The following is a 6602-nucleotide window of genomic DNA, read 5'->3' on the forward strand; positions in this document are numbered from 1 at the left end:
TGGCCTTGAACACTGCCAGGGAGGGGGCATCTATCCACAGCTTCTCTAGGAAACCTGTTCCAGTGTTTCACTACCCTCACAGTATAGAGTTTTTTCTATATATCTATATCTAAATGAGGGTGTTTATGCCTTCCTATTGACAATGCTTTTAAATTAGACTCTGACACTACTTTTGTTTTAAAATCAGATGGGGGGAAATAGGCCTACAAGTAACACAAGTACCTGGCTACAGACTGTATTGCAAATAAAGATATGAGGTTGAAGATGGTCTGGTAACCCAAGGACACATTCCAGGTGTTCATCATTTCTTTTCATCCAGGAAGATCACTTCAGAGCCAATAGCAAGATTATTTCTGAAAAAAAGGGGATACTTCAAAAATCTTTAACACCACAATGTATTTGATAAAGAATACAGGTGCTAAGATCCCTAGGCACTGATCTTTTTCATGAAGCTTTCAGGGAGCAACATGAGATTTGAGGAAGAGAAAAGAGGTGCAATACCAAATTCACCTGATAAATCAGTGAATGGTGCTGAGCACCCCTTTAGCTCAGAGACCATTTTTTTCCACCTTCCAGGGAATTTGCAGAAAAAGATTCATATAAAAATAGCTCATAATAAAAAACACGTTGCCTGGGGACAAGAGTAAAACTGTTCTAAAATAGCATCTGAATCTATGAATGGAATTAACTAATTTAATAACACTGAAAAATATTGCAGACACCAGCTTCCAGCTGAGACAAGTTTAGCAAAGCTCCTCCTGGCTTAGTGTTTTGGCTCACCTGGTGGAAATGCCGTGAGGGTCTCAGCTGGAGCCTCAGCTGTGCTAATGTGTGGGACATACATTGGAAGTCCAGATACCAGATGGGGGATTTTGCTAACTGCTTAAATCGGCTCTCATGGCTGGCCACCAGTTGGCAAGCACAAGAGCATTTCTGTTTGTATTATGCTAAAAAGTGTGATAGCAATGCAGGGGGAAGTGGAGAGCAACAAAGCTAGCCCTATTCTCAAGCCAGCGCAGAGGTCGTAGGTTCCTGTGTGATCATACGAATCTTGGATTTGCCACAGTAAGCCTGGCATGCAATGATGCTTGTATAAAAGGCAATGTAAATAAACATACACATACTACATGCACACACATATATACCTACGCAGACTTTTAGTCAAAGTGCTGTAATGCAGGAGAAGCTGTTGATATTTAAGTGTCTTGGAATCGTGACACCTGGAAAGCTGCATTCCGAAGTTACGTCCTTTGCTGCTTTAGCATTTTGAAGCTATTATCAAAGCTACCTTTGTTTGATTTAGGAGACAGACATCTAACTGCCTTTGAGAAGTTTCAACTTTATTTATTTATTTATTTAGCTTGAATTTTCTGCAAGGCTGAACACACATTTTGCGAGGGTACCGCTGCATGGCCAGATGAAAACAACTCCACAGGTAAGACTATCTCCATCCCAAGGTTGTTTCAAATGCAGTCCAATGCTCACCTATCAAAATAGGTCCCAAACCTGAGCTGGAAACCGAAGAAACTCAGAGCACCAGTAGGGTCAGTCCACAATATTACATCTCCAAATGAAGACATTTAAGGTCAGGCTCAATGGGGCTCTGAGCAACCTTATCTAGTGAAGATGTCCCTGCTTACCACAGGGCAGGGTGGACTAGATGACCGTTAAAGGTCCCTTCCGACCTAACGCATTCTATGATTCATTTGGCTGGTACCTTGGTACTTTATCCTCCTAAGTCCAACCTCAGCAGTAGTACAGTAATTCCTATTGCTCTTGGTACAATGCAGCAGGAAGCCCTCCAGTTCTCCTGCTGTCTTTGAAGGGAAGACAGACTTTCATTATTGTCATGGCTTGTTTCTGAATCTCCCTTGAAGATGCTTGTGGACACTTTCAGTCATGACATGCACAGAAACTAAAGTGAATCTGCTAATTACAAGTTTATGTGCTCCTATAGCTAGAGGATGCATGCTGTTATTGTCAAAAAGCAGAAAATGTAATCTTAGAAAAATGCATTAAACTGGGAAGATATAAAAATTAAAGCTATTGCCACATCTCCTCCTTCACTGTACCAATCTATATCACCATCCTTTGCTATCTTTACTGTCTTTTGCTTACTTCTACTCACTTACTACTTTATTGCTACTTTACTGAGTAACTATCCAATGCAACTCACACCCCTCAAAAAATTCATAATGCATGTCAGGAGAATTTGGATCAGGACCCAATACAGCTGATGTCCTGCTCCCTTTGTGACCATTGGAATACGAATGATGAATGTCAGTGCCTGAGGCTAAGGTGGCATGTGGATTGCAGCTGATTCCAAATCTGAACATCAAGTTCAAGATTTGTAGAGCTATGTAGGGACATCCATCTCACTTCCATCTTTCAGCTTTTCAGCTAAACAGGTACCTCTTGTATGCTAAGAACCAAGTTACCCTACCTGAGAAAGGAAGAGATTTTTAATTTTAAAATTTAAGAGGCATTTTGTGCCTCTGAAATGGATTAAACTCTTAGCCTTTAGTAAGAAATACATAAATTGAACAAATCTGAGACTTAAAACAGCCATCTTCTATAAATTATAGGATAAATTTAATCAAGACCAGTGTCTCGGCACAATTCAAAAGAAAGCTCTTTTTTTAAAAGAAATTAGTAACTTTTTCTAATAGCTACTTTTGATTTGTGAGCCAAAAGGATATAATCATGTGGAGAAGAGGCAAATAATCCTCAAGTGGAACAATTAAATTCCGATCAATTGTGACATAGTGACAGAACAGTCTTGTAAAGCTCTCAAGGTGCCTAACCTTTCTCTTTATTAAGTATAAGTAATCTACAATTACAGTGTTTAATTATTTGCAAAGGTTCTTTGTATTTTCTGTCTCTGTAAAAATCACTGTTCTAAACTGATTTGCTTTTAGTTTGGTTATTTTTCAAACCTCAAAAGTAAATCTTTTCATGTTTCCTTATTCTTATGTGGTATTTAGCACTTCATCTACCTTCCCTATGTCTTCTAGTTTGGTAGCTTGTCTTGGTTGCAAGGTTGTATCCAGTGCCTTTATGCCTTGGGTAAGGTTCAAGATTGTCTTTCTACTCACTAAGCCACTGTGCAAAGGACAAATGCCACCACCACTGCATTTTGCCTGAACAGTGATGGGACCTGTCTCCTGAGAGCTGTCAATGTGAGGTGCTCATAGTTCCATGTCCGGAGGACTTTGTGGTAATGAGCTGGGACATGCTTTGCAAAAGGAGCACGTAGATGGGTGAGGCACAGATCTGGTGTTAAAACAGGTCTTAGGTACCCTTACTCTAATTTAAACAAACTGCATCCCATAATTTCAGTCTGGATCCCCATAGCTGTACAGGTGGGACCTGTGGCACACCCCACAATTCACACAAGCTCTCTGGGAGTGTGGTGTAGCTAGCTGTGGTCCCAGTCAGGACCTAGAACGACACCATACTCTTCATCCAGGTCTCTTCTTAGCTGCCTGTGGGGATCTATCCCAGCTGTGCCATGAAGGACCAGGATCCCAGCAGAGACCATGCAGTGGATGGAGAGGACCACCCACCCTCATTGTTGGAAGGGGCTTGTCTCCCTCCACTGAGGATACAGGGACCTCTGGGCAGGCAGCTCCTATACGAAAAACAGAGTTAGGTGGGATGAATTCAGACAATCTTTACCTGAAGCCAGCTGAGTACTGCTCACCCTGCTGATACCCTTCTGTATCAGCCACACTAAAAGGCTGATACAAAGAGATTTAATTTAGCCTGCCAGATTAAAAAACACTGCTAAAAAAAAAAAAAAAAAGAAGATACCTTAATTAAGAAACAGAGTGAGATTTTACTTAAAATGTCAATGTTTTGCAACTTTTTTACACCTTGGGAACATAGCTTGTGCTCCTCAAAACTGCAGCAAGCGTTGCCTTCTTGTTTGCCAGGCATTAAACTGTTAGGATTTATTTGTTTATTGGTGCAGATTGGGAGGTTCCCCTCTGTTAATGCACATGTTTCCCCTTGCTTTAGTATGGATGCTTTTACTTTCAGTCAGTCATATAATTAAAAAAAATCCTCTGTATGATGCATATGTTTCCAAGAGTGCCCAGAAATGAATTTTAATGTATAGAATATTTGCATTTCTTGCTCCACTAAAGAGGGGCAGGAGTATAATCTCAGTCTTACCCTGATTTATACTTCATGGGAATGTGTGTAAAAACCCATAAATACTATTACTGCAATTTTGTATCGTATTTCATGAATATTTTTTTGCTTATTCTTACTAGTGGTTACCAGTTTCATCTGCTGACTGCTTTCCTCATGAAAGAAATGAGCATGTTGATATAAAATATTACATCAAATACACCTGTGAACATGCACTCCTGTTTCCTAGATTTTAGGAAATAACGAGATGTTTCCAAGCTTCTGCTTTGCTACAGAGAGGGGATAAACAGCTTTGGTTAATATCTTTAAAAGTGCTGATGGACATAAAAATGTGAGCTGCATTCCTACTTCATTCAGACATTAAAAAGGGGCTGAAGGGTACTCAGGAAGAGAAGGAAGTGGAATTAGAGGGGCAGGGTTGCTTGGCAGGATAACTAGAAAAGTCCTGGGCTTTGAGGTTGGTAATAATACTAGAATTAATGTAACTAACTGTATTGCTGTAGTCTGCAATTGTGAGAAGAGGTATGGAAAAAAAAAAAGGAAGGGTTGTGTGTGGTTTTTACATATAATGGCAGTTTATTTCCTAAGATTGCTGTTGGAGCAGAAACCATATTTCACATTAATATCACTTAATATGTTATTCATTGCCCTGGGCTCCAGAAACGACCAGTGAATTAGGTCATGGTGAATAAATACCTATCAGTGTCCATCAAGTGACATTCCTCATCTCTTTTCCCTCTTTCTTTGTTTCGTGTGGTATCAAAATCTCATTCTGTTGTTTATCAGGCAGTACATGGCAGAGCAAACCTTTCTGGGGGTGGCTATAAATACAGAGCTGCCATTACAGCTAGAGCGAACCTCCATACAAACAGTAAGGCTGATGTAAATCCCCCTCATTTTGATGAGGTATGTGCTGCATTTGGTCATATGAGCGCTTTTTAAATGACCCTGAACTAATTAACTCTCAATGACATGGCACAAGGCCAAACCGAGGGCCAGCTCAAGCTGCTGGAGCTGAGGGGTCTCGGTGCTGCACCCAGGTCTCCTTCTCCCTCCCTTAGACCACAGGGTGACCAAAACTGGTTTTAACAAATGCTGGCTTACAAACAACGGCTTCTGTAAGCCACCCATCAGTAACTCGATAGTTTCCAAATTCTGATTTTTTATTTTGTTTTTTAAGAAAAATTACCCCATTTTCGTCTCATGTCCTTCACCTCCGACAGTTGTTGATGTATTGCTATTTTGATATACATTGACATATGGCTCCTGAAATACTAAATAAGTGATTCAGGCTGCTGCAACAGTTAATTTATACCCCACAGACACAACCTTAGCTCCTGATGACGCCCAGGCTGTGTGCAGGTGACACCCTCTGCTGTGTGAGAGGTGGTTCCTCAGACCTCGGCACTACTAGATAATGGAGGCTTAGCAATCTGCCTAATCAAAATCTGATCACAGCATTAAAATTAATGGGATAGTGGAGTGTTTTAATGATAATTAGGGGCCTGTAGTATTGTCCAGGTTTTTAAATCATACGTACAGCTACTCTTTTACCAATTACCGCTTACAGTCACTAGGGCAAGATTGGTGGCCTGTATTCAGCTATGCAAAAGTGTTATATGGATTTATTGACCACTGATGCCTGTCCCAGGCTCACCACCAGCCCCATGGCTGCTGTGTTGTGTTCAGTGAAAGCACAGTGTGTGCCCTGCACTGACTGTCAGAAATAAAACCCACCAAGGACTGTCAAGGAAAGAAGTGAACAGGGGGCTTTTATGGAAAGTTTTCTGGGACAACAGAGATATATGCTTGCAACACAGATTGAAAACCAAAAATTGGCTTCTATTCTGTGTGATAATTTCAATCAGGTGGTGAGGGGATGCTGCCCTTCTGTCACTTGGCTGGAATGAGAACTAATTTTGGCTGTGCAGTTTCTCAATAGGGGAAATTCACTTTAAATATATAGGTAGAGAGCTGTTACTGTTTGTGCTGGCTTTGGCTGGGGTAGGGTTAATGTTCTTCATAGTAGCTCCTATGGGGCTGTGTTTGCAATTGTGCTGAAACAGTGCTGGTAACACAGGGATGTTTTCATCACTGCTGAGCAGGGCTTACACAGAGCCAAGGCCTGTTCTGCTCCTCACCCCACCCCACCAGCGAGGGGTCTGGGGGTGCACAAGGAGTTGGGAGGGGACACGGCCAGGACAGCTGACCCCAACTGACCAAAGGGATAGCCCATGCCATATGATGTCATGCTCAGCATATACAGCTTGGGCAAGAAGGAGGAATGTGGGAATGTTTGGAGTAATGATGTTTGCTTTCCCAAGTCACCATTACACATGACAGAGCCCTGCTTTCCTGGGGATGGATGAACCTCTGCCTGCCCATGGGAAGCAGGGAATGAATTCCTTGTTTTGCTTTGCTTGTGTGCACAGCTTTTGCTCTACCCA

Source organism: Gallinula chloropus (genome assembly GCF_964237585.1).
Source record: "Gallinula chloropus genome assembly, chromosome: 1".
Taxonomy (NCBI): domain Eukaryota; kingdom Metazoa; phylum Chordata; class Aves; order Gruiformes; family Rallidae; genus Gallinula; species Gallinula chloropus.